At 45.2% G+C, this 10860-nt stretch overlaps 1 pseudogene; it reads left to right on the top strand.

The window, feature by feature from the left end:
• Nucleotides 1-1998: 1998 nt before the first annotated feature.
• LOC138858906 (uncharacterized) lies at nucleotides 1999-3195 on the top strand (annotated as a pseudogene).
• Nucleotides 3196-10860: the final 7665 nt, after the last annotated feature.

Genomic DNA, 10860 nt, shown 5'->3' with positions numbered 1-10860 from the left:
GAATGAGTTGAAGGGTTTGGCTAATATCCCCTTTTTTGGTATCAATACCTTGCATTTCAGTACCTGATGCAGCTACAGAGGCATAGGTTGGTTTTTTTTGAACGTTGTCCGTTTTATTTTGAACGCTGGCAGCTTTATTTATTTTTGATGCATCTTTTACAATATTTTTTGGGATATGTTTGTTCAAATTGGGATTATCAATCTTTTTATTTTTGATTTTTTGCAGTTCTTTGGCTACAACGCATCCCCTGTAATTCGCTGGATGTGGCTCGCCACAATTGACGCATTTTACTCTTTGGTTGTGAGGTTTTTCACAATTTACTGTAAGATGATTGCCTGCACATTTAACACATCTTGGCACTTTGCAGCAATAATTTTGCGTGTGACCAAAGGCCTGGCATTTTTTACATTGGGGGATCAGTTTATTTCCTTTCATTGGTTGGATTTCCACTTTACACCCAAGTATATGACTTATTTTCATTATTTTTTCTATGTTTTCTTCATTGCTAAATGTCAACATAAACATATTCAATGGCTTTTTTTCTTTCCATGAAAATTTATTGATAGCAGAGATAATTTTAAACCCTTTTTCAGCTAAAAATGATCCAACAACGATAGGATTACATGAGTGGTGCAGGTTTTTAGCCATTACCCTTACTGGTCTTTTTTGTTTATTTTCATATGAATAAAAATCCAAATGATTTTCTTTAAGTAGTTTAATTGCTTCTTTATAATCATTTGACTCTCTACAATTCATTTTGACTGTTGAGTCGTTGATTAATTTCATTTGAAAGGAACTTTCATTTATATGTTCTTTCATCAAGCAGTATAAGGATTCATACGATTTGATTCCATTTACAACAATAGGCGGTGGTAATGGTTCTTTTTTAGTTTTTTTGGGAGTTTGCATATTTTTCTTTATAGTGGTTGGTGAGGGTGTTGTATTTATTTTTCGTTTTTTATTTTTATGTTTTTCTCTAATCCATTCTGTTTCTTTAGCCAGCTCATCTTCATCCGTCCCATATTCAGTATCACATTCTTTTACTGGAGCTGGTGTACTCGCTCTAGAGGATGCAGGAGTTGCGGTTCTCGAGGCACTTAGAAAAGGCCTTCCTTTAGGTAGATTTGCCTTGAGCATATCAATTTGTTTTTGCATGTCCATAAGTTGGGAATTAAGACGAGCAATTTCGCTATCTGCATGTTGCCATCGACTTGAGGCATATTGCCATTGATTAAACAACTGCTGTTCATTTTGGGTGCGTTGTTGATCCTCTTGGAACAGTACTTGGTTTTGCTGGATGAGTATGTACTCATTTGATGTAGTGGCTGTTTTATTATTGAGACTCATGTCACATAGTAAAATATGATTTATCCCACACATTATTAATTCGCATTGAAGCCGTTCTCAATTCACGGCCACTTACGACACTCTCGCAAGATCCCTCAGATCTCACAGCCCTAACTCCAGGGCACTTTCTAAAAGGAGCACCCATTCTGGCCATACCTGAGCCAAGCGTGGAGTCGCTGTCCTTACATAATAGATGGGAAAGAATTAAAATTCTCCATCATGATTTCAGCCGCCGATGGAAGAAGGAGTATATAAAGGACCTTCATAAAAGGTACCGCTGGAAAACTCCCGAAAAGGCGCCAAAGCTTGGAGATTTTGTCCTAATCCATGACGATTGTCTCCCCCCTACAGAATGGCGGCTTGGTTGCATAGAGAAGCTACATCATGGTTCCGACGGTCATATACAACTATTCGTATCTCCGTACTCGAACCGGTACGCTAACCAGGCCGCTCGTTAAACTATGCTTCCTACCAATCGCAGACAACAGCGAAAGAGCAAGTAATAAAACATCCGTACAATAATATTATATACACGCAGAAAACAAAATATCCGTCTAATAACCTAAAACCGAAAAAAAAACCGCAAATATAATAAATCACCACAATATATACTAATACAATAATGGCTGGACTAAAACGTCCCCCACCAACCAAATAAAGTTGGTTACATTTTAAAGGATCCATTATCTATATCACTGAGTCATAACTAAACTCGCTCTTTTTTCCATACAGGTAGGTATGGACGCTGAAATGCCAGTTACACCCACGCCAACCATGCGTTCGGCTGTCACTGTGCCGCGCCCTGCGACTACCCCCGTAGCAGCGCCACGAACAACACCAGCAACAACTGCACCGACAGCTCCACGACGTGCCACGCGCCCAATGCCTACTTTAGTTTCAGAGCCGCCTCGCCTCCGCTGCCCACTCTGTTGCCGTTCGCACCGGCTGCAGCACTGCCCCATTTTTAAGGGTATGACACCCAATCAACGTCAGCAGGTGGCCCAAGCACATGGGCATTGTTTGAATTGTTTGGCCCAGACGCACGACACGCAGGAATGCGTGTCCGATATCGTGTGCCAACACTGCGACAGGCCGCATCATACCTTGCTGCATCGAAACCCAAGACGCCCTGGCGCACGGCCCTCAGTACCCCGCAGCCATGATGCAGGCCGTCGTCCACAGCCAAGCCATGCAGCACGACCCCGTCAACGACAAGCACTCGCCGCACCCCGTACTTGGCGTCAACTCAATAGCACCTCAACACAACACCAACCCTTAAGGCCGCATCCTCGTCGCAGGACAGGCCTCAGCAACGTCGTGGCAACGTTGCAACAACTCCAGCGACTGCTAGGCTGAACATTCGCCTAGGGGGGCCGGGATGGCTAAATGAGTTCAGCTTCCCGCCCTAATGCAGTCAACAACACCGCACAACACACTACTCATACGACAACACAACACACCACTCATGCGACAACACAACACACCACTCACACGACAGCGTAACACACCACTTACAGGACAACACTGGCACACCACATCTGGAAACATCAGCACACCCACACCCCACGCACCAAGGCAACCTTGCTGGAAGCAGCAGCATACACCCACACACAGCAGAATAACTCTACACACCAACATGAACAAAACCAGGGAGGGCGATCGAGCCGACCCTCTTTTCCATCGAAATCGTCAACAGGGAAGTCGCAATTGAAGTTTCGCCTTTTTTCCACGGTCGCACATCCCGATTATAACCTTTTATTCCTCAAGTGACGTTATAAGTTCTTTTTTGGTTTGTTGATAAGATATCAACATATTTATAAATAAATTTCAGTTTTTACAAATACGTGAGTGTTTAGTGGAACCAAAAAGTGGAAAAGGTGAGAACAAAGGTACAAAAATAACTAGCGAGAATTACAATACTATTAATGATTATAACAGCAATAAACGCACTTCTACAAATAAACACACTTGAAAACCAATCGGGATACGCTAAAATAAGGATCAGAGATATAGAGATAGTGAATCAAACGACGACAGTAAGTAAAACATAAAATACACTCCAAAGAATTTAAACAAATATAAATAAAATTGAAATTAACTTAGAAAATAATTTCAACCAATACAACAGGAACGACAGGGAAATGTTATACGAGAAAATAAAGAATATTAAAGCAGAAATAAACACACAAAGAAAACGTAGAGGAATATTAAATATTGTAGGGACTACACAAAAATGGCTGTTCGGAAAAATGCACAATGAAGATTAGAACAACATATTACAGCATCTTGAAGTAATAGAGAAAAATTATCATAATATAATAGGAGCGGTAAATCAACAAATATACATAAATAACATCTTATTTATAAAACATATGCTTCGATCAAATGCTGAAATATGCAATTAATAAAAAAAATATATAAATATACAGAAGAGGCAAATTTCAATAATCTAAAAGAAATTAACATTTGTCCATTCAACCAATGTAAATCTGAATACAAGAATGAAACAATAATCGAAGTTATCAAAGACGATACAATAATACCTCATAAAAATGCGTATAAAATGGAAATTAAACAAAACTGTAACAATAGAGAAATCGTACTTGAAGGTAATGCATTAATAAATTTTCATAGCTGTAAAATTGAGATAGGAAATAAATCATTCCAAAACAAAAAAGTTATTATAGAAGAAAAATATATATTCTCCTTGAAAAAGAAACTGATGCATTACAGTTAGAAAAATTAATCAATTTCTCAGAGACAAGGTAAGTAGGTCGAGTAGCTGTCTGACGACGCACCTAGGCCTATAGGAGGCTCATTTTGATACCACCGGGACTAATGTTCCCTCACTCTATTGTCTCCTCTCTGAACCAACCTGTGCTTCTCATGAAGTTCATCAGTATAAACGGTTTTATATGAGCTACTTCCGATACGTCATCAAGGAACTCTCGACCGGTAGTTTCGATTCTTTTCCCGTATAGATCCTTACATTTGCATAGAAGATGTTTTACAGTCTCCTCTTCTTCTGCCTTCTGACAGCTTCTACAATAGTCGTTGTAAGGTACACCTAGCCTTCTGGTTGTCTTCCAATTAGACAGTGACCTATCAGAGTTCTTATGTCATTCCTTTTGAATTTTAGTAGTCGGTTTGTGCGGCTTATGCTCTATTCCTACCACGTTTGTCTGCTAGTTGAGCAAGTTAGTGATTGGCTATAGTCCGAGACTCAGCTAGATTTATAACATGTTTGCTGATTAAGTGTTTACAAGTAGCCAGAGGCATAAAAATTCCCTCTCTTACAGAGGTTTATTGTAAAGTGGTACCTTTTCTGGCTAGTTTATCTGCTTCGCAGGTACCAGCGATACCACTATGCCCTGGCACCCATTGCAGATTTATCTTGTAGTAGGATGTTAGATCCTCCAATAGATCGAGACATTCTTTCACTATCTTTAATAAGGCCGCTTGGCTATCCGTATATATATATATATATATATATGCATGCTCCTTGTTATGAGCACACTTTTTGTCAATAAAACAAGGCTTTCTTTGAGTGTTGTGACCTCCGCCTGGAAGACACTGGTGTTTGGTGTCTAATTTTGCTGAAAAGACATCACCTCCCACACGATTATCTAGTTTGGATCCATTCGTCTAGATGCTAATCCTCTCATTCCTGTCCACCTCGTCCCTTTCACACTCCTCTATGGTGGGGAAGGCAATATTGCGGACCGAATTTAGATTAAATTCTACTTGATTGCGGAAATCCGTGGTTATGGGTAGTAAAGGGAATTTACTGAGCATCTTAGAATTCCCCTTGTTGTAGGCGACTAATTGGGAGGATTCCCTCAGTCTAAGAAATGATTTTGCTGCCACTTGCTTACAGAACAAGTCTGTTAGCAGTAAATGTTAAATGACGTTTAGTGCCTGGCTTGGCGTTGTTCGAAGAGCTCCACTAATGCATATACAGGCTGCTCTTTGTATACTTTCCATACGAATCACCGCGTATTTCTTTTCCATTACTGTCCCTCATATCAACCCCTGCGGGCAGGGGATAGAATATGCCCGCGGCAAGGCATGCCTGTCGTAAAAGGCGACTAAAAGCCAATATGCACTATGACTGTTATTATATTCTTTGCACAGTAATATCAGCATAGTATGTAAAGTGATAGTGCTATAATACTCAGCTTGAACTGATATTCGAAACACTTTAAATGAAAAAAGCTAATAAAAAGACATTTGAAGTTCAAGCGACAAATGTCACCAGTCATTTGAGTAATGGGTTGCTCAACTGGCAGTAGTTTAGGCTACGCAGTCTGACCGGAGACTTTCCGGTACCACGGGGAGCAGAAAGCCCTTGGACTTCTGTTCAATCTGCTCATTGGGTTCGGCCCTTTGGGGAGTATCGTGGTGGCTGTGGTTGAAACCTAAATGCTGGAAGAACTGAATTTTCAGTTCGAAAAAAGAAGTTACACAAGTAACTGGGTGCCGTACCCGAAAACGGAAGAGGTTTTAGGTCGGCCTCGAATCATACCAAGATGGTAGTGTGGACCCAGACACACTGCCTTTGGTATCCAAATAATACTTGCCAAAATTCTTGTATTATTTGGGGCGTTTATCAGACGCGTGTATTGATACGCCGTGCTCTTGAGCACCGTGAGGTAAGGCCGTCGCCGGCAGGTACTCACGTTAATCTACAACGCAAGTTGTCCCTCATATCAATTCGTGCGTGCGCATCGTTGCGATTGATTAGTGATTTTTTCGATTATATTTTGTGCGGTATTTGTTTACGCGAGTGAGTTGGCACCGTTGCTTGGCGGGTGTGTGGAAATTGTTGGTGCGATTTCCTTGAAATTTCGTTTTGTGCGAATATTCGTCGGCAACGCGTTTTCGTTGTTTTTGCTCGGTTACGGGACCGCGTGTGTGTTTTTTCGAGCTAGGGCACGAATTGCGCGCTTTTTGGACATTTTTTGGCGTGGCTTAATTGAATAGCGGTAAGTACATATTTTTAATATTGTGTACTGTACCTTTAGGTACTACCGCAACGTGGTTGTTGTTGTTGTGGGACTCTTTGTACAGTTCCAGTTTAGTGCTGTGTTGGGCATCTGGCGACCAGTTGGCCAGTGTCAGCAATCCTGAGCAGGATTGCTCAACGGGTACCGGCGGCTGTCCCAGTGTTGGAGATAGTGAATCCTGTGCAGACAAACGGTCGTAGTAATGTGCGTTTAGCCCACGGATCGATTCGGTTCAGCGCCACATCGGTCGACTCGCAACCGTTACGGGGACTTGTTCCGTCCGGCGGTCATTTGAGTGCCCTTTGTCCAGACCATTTGGATGGAGTTGTGGGCTGTACCCTTGCGATAACGCTTTAATCGTCCGCTTGGGTCGTCGCTGCTAAAGAGCGGGTCTGCGCTTGCGACACTTTTTTCAGCGCGTTCAGTCGCACATACGTGTCGAGCAGCTGTTTCGGGGTCTTGTTTGAACGAGTCCCATCTGCGTCAGTGGTATGCTTGGCGGATCAGCCTACCGAAAGGCGAAGTCCGAAGGTTAAGATGCTTTCACCACGGGGGAGGAGGGTTAAGTCCCTCGCTGGGAGCGAAGAGTCGAGGCCATCAACCATTACGGTCGACACTTCGGGAGACGAGACGGCGGGGTCATCGGTAAGGTCCCCGCCACGGCAGAAGGCGCGTTTGGGGTCGGCGGGAGAAACGGGGGGCGCAGAAATCGGGCGCTGGCTAAGTTGGTCTCGTGCGTGGTGATGAGGGCGCAAATAAGGTGAGCGCGAGTAAAGGTAGTGCGGGCAGAAGAGACGCTGCTAAAATGAGCGCGATTATTGTCGGGGGTGGTGCGGTGAGCCATGTCGCAGCTATCAAGAAAATTTCCGCGGAACTTCGCGGAATAGTTTTTGGGGCAGGGAATTTCGATATAGGGACCGCGAAGAGGCTGATGGAGCTTGCCTCGAAGTACGAGGCACTTCTAATGACGGTTGTAACCGAGAATGCCTATCTTCGTGGTCAAGTTGACGCCCTTAGAGGAGGCTGTGGGGGACACTCCTAGCCGCCGAGCAGGTCAATGCCGGCTCCATTGACACCGATGCCTCCGCCCCCAGCACCTGTACTGGAGGCGATTGCACCGGTGGCGCCGACGCCTCTTGAGATGTTGAGATGTTGATGGGCCCGCAACTTCCTCTAAGGAAGTAATCAGGAAGGTAGTTAGGGAGGTGGGTCCTTCACTTGGTGTCAGGATCCACGAGGTTAGGCCGATAAAGGGTGGTGGGATGGTGATCCGCACTCCCTCTGTTGCAGAGAGGGAAAAAGTGGCGACTAACGCAAAGTTAGGGGAGGTGGGGTTGGACGTGACTGTCAACCGGAAGTTGGGTCCTCGGGTTGTAGTCCAGGGGGTTCACACGGAGATCTCTCATGATGAGTTCATGGAAGAGTTACTCCGACTGAACCTTCAGGATTTCAGCCCGGCGTCCCTGAGGTCAGATGTGAGCATGATCAGTCGTCCCTGGAAGGTGGCCCCTGATGGTAGCACCAATGTCGTCCTTGAGGTTACGGACAAAATGATGGCCGCCCTCTTAGAGGCAGGTAGGTGCTCCAAACTACGATTGCGTAGTTGTGGATTCCTCACAACTGGGTGTATGTGTCGCGATAGAGGGGGAGTACGGTAGCCTGATTGTAGCTAGTTTGTACTGCAAATTTAGCGAGCCGCTAGAGCCCTACCTGGGCTGCATGGATAAGCTACTACTACTTGCGAGTAGTAGCCCATTTATCCTATTGCTGAATGCGAATGCCTCGTCTTCGATGTGGTTTAGTAAGATATCCCGGCATTCGTCTGGATATCAAAGCCACAGTCGAGGCGAGGCATTAAGTGAATGGGTGCTGGCCCTCCACAACCTCCACATTGTGAATGAGCCGAGTGAATGGTACATGTTTGATGGGCCTGGGGGCGTGAGTGACATTGACGTGACGCTTATGAATCAGGCAGCAGATAGGGCGATAGGATATAGCTATATGGGAGGTTAAGAGAGGGTGGGGATTGAGTGATCATAATTAGATCCAAATTATGGTTACTCCCAAATCCCTTCCCTCGCTGTATGAGAGTCCATTGCGGCGATGGCGTACCTCTGTTATCGACTGGAACCAATATGGACGATCTGTTAGGGAAGCGGTATTAGGTATACCGCTTAGGGTGTTTGAGGATTTGGGGGTTGATGAGCAAATTGCTCGTCTTTGTGAGGTAGTGTGGGGGGTAAATGATAGGGTTCTTAGAAAGTGTGAAAGTTTTATGGTTAGGAAAAGTGGTAGACGCGAGAGTTAACCTTGAAGAGGAGGACTGTCAGCAATTGAAGCGAAAGTTTCAACGCGCTCGACGGTCCGATTCTGACATGCTGTCCCAGCTTAGGCATGAATTTAGTTGTGCGGTTAGGGAATACAAGGATATGTTGGTTAAGGTTAAAGAACATGAAAGGAAGAATTTTGTAGGGGAAAATAGGGACTACCCGTGGGGTCAGGTCTATAGGATCTGCCGGGGTCGTAAGAGGGAAGATATCACCTCTCTTCGCGTTGCTGACACTGTGTTATCAAGGTGGAGAGAGTGTGCGGGTGCTTTATTAGGAGCGTTCTTTCCTAGGGCGGAGGTTCAGGTACATCAAGTACAAGAGGTACCTGTCCCTCCATTAGATGATGGTGAGTTAGGGTACGCCTTTGGCCTGGTCAGGTCTAAACGGTCCCCAGGTTTTGATGGTTTGAACGGAGAGATGTGTAAAAGCTTGTGGAAGTTCATTCCGGAATACTTGGAGGACTTACGACAAGTGCGTGTGGGAGGGTTATTTTCCAAGTGAGTGGAAGATTGCTAGGGTTGTTCCTCTCCTGAAGTCTCCTGATAAGATCTTCGCTCTTATCGGGGCATCAGTCTCCTTCCAGTACGTGGAAAAATGCTGGAAAGAGTTATGGTGGAACGACTTCAGGAGCTAACGCGGGGTATGTGGTCGGATAGACAGTATGGGTTCAGGAAAGGACGTAGTGTAGAGGATGCGTGGTTCTATGTTAAGGGTGCTGTTAGGGAGAATGTCAACAAATATGTCCTTTGATTACCTAAGCTGGGATCGAGTGTTGCAACGGCTGGAGGAGTTTGGCTGTCCGGAAATTACTCTTTAGCGGAGTTACTTTTCGGACAGAAAAGCCTCTCTAGCTGGAATGAATGGGAGTGTGGAGATCGGAGTGGTTCGTGGCTGCCCGCAGGGATCCATCTGCGGTCCATATATTTGGAATCTCATGATGGACTCTCTGCTTGGACAGCTCGAGCCCCTCTGTAAATGTTGTGCGTATGCGGACGACCTTCTCCTTCTGGTTGAAGGTCGATCGAGATTAGAGCTAGAGCGGACGGGAGGACAATTTTTAAAAATTGTAAATAGTTGGGGTTTAGGTGTGGGGGTTGACATATCGATGGACAAAACGGTATCAATGCTGCTTAAGGGCAGATTGTCGCCGGTTCGTCCACCGATTGTCCGTGTGAATGGGGTCAGTATCAGGTATGTGCCGCAAGACCATGAGCGAAAGGATGTGCTTTACTCCACACTTAGCGAATCTGAAGGAGCGACTGCAGGCGGTCGTAGGCAAAGTGCGACGCATTTTGAGGAGCGATTGGGGCCTTGGACGCCGCGCGTTTCGCACCATATACCGTGGTCTATTTGTGGCTTGTGCCACTTATGGAGCCGCAATATGGTTGGAATCAGCGATGACGGTCTCTGGTCGCCGAAAACTCCTCTCGGTGCAACGTTGCATGATGCTTGCATGTTTGCCTGTATGTCGCACCGTTTCAACGGATGCGATGCAGGTTTTATTAGGTGCACCCCCTTTTGACCTGATTGTTGTACAGCGAGCTATTGCATTCAGGTTAAGAAGGGGCTTGAATGTGTCATTGCTGCGGAATGATTGGATTTCCGATGATGATGTGGAGAGGAAGGGATTTCTAGGGAGCAAGAGGCTTCTAGATGATAGGGTTAGGAGTAGGTGGCAAGACCGTTGGGACAATAGCCCTAACGGTGGGGTGACTTATGAGTACATCCGGGACACTAGCTCCGTTGAGGGTAACCCAGACTTCAGATTTGGTCTGAGTCTGTGTGTTTTTTTAACGGGGCATGGGCCTCTTTTTTTGCATTTTTGCATCAGAGGCACCTTTCTGATAGGTCGGGGTGTTTGTGTGGGGCGCGATGTGAAGACTGGGTTCACTTGATTGCGGAGTGCCCGATGTACTTGGACATTAGGGATCTAGGGGGTATGGGGATTAGCTGGACTGATGGACGGTTAGATGTTAGCGGTGTGATCTCCACTAGTCGGAATGCCGAACTGTTATGGTCGTTTGCGCGTGAATTGTTTAGGCAGCGGAGGCGTTTAACTGTGAATTAGGGTTACCTTCTTGTGTGAAAGGTGTGTGCGTGTAATGTGCGTATGGGGTTCAACCCTTGGTTACCAGTCCAGAGCTGTATGGAGGCTCAACTGGTAGTAGCAGGAGCC

The sequence above is a fragment of the Bactrocera oleae genome, chromosome 2 (assembly GCF_042242935.1).
Source record: "Bactrocera oleae isolate idBacOlea1 chromosome 2, idBacOlea1, whole genome shotgun sequence".
In the NCBI taxonomy this organism is placed as follows: domain Eukaryota; kingdom Metazoa; phylum Arthropoda; class Insecta; order Diptera; family Tephritidae; genus Bactrocera; species Bactrocera oleae.
Note: the sequence above shows the minus strand (reverse complement) of the source record. Positions and strands in the feature narration are given on the sequence as shown.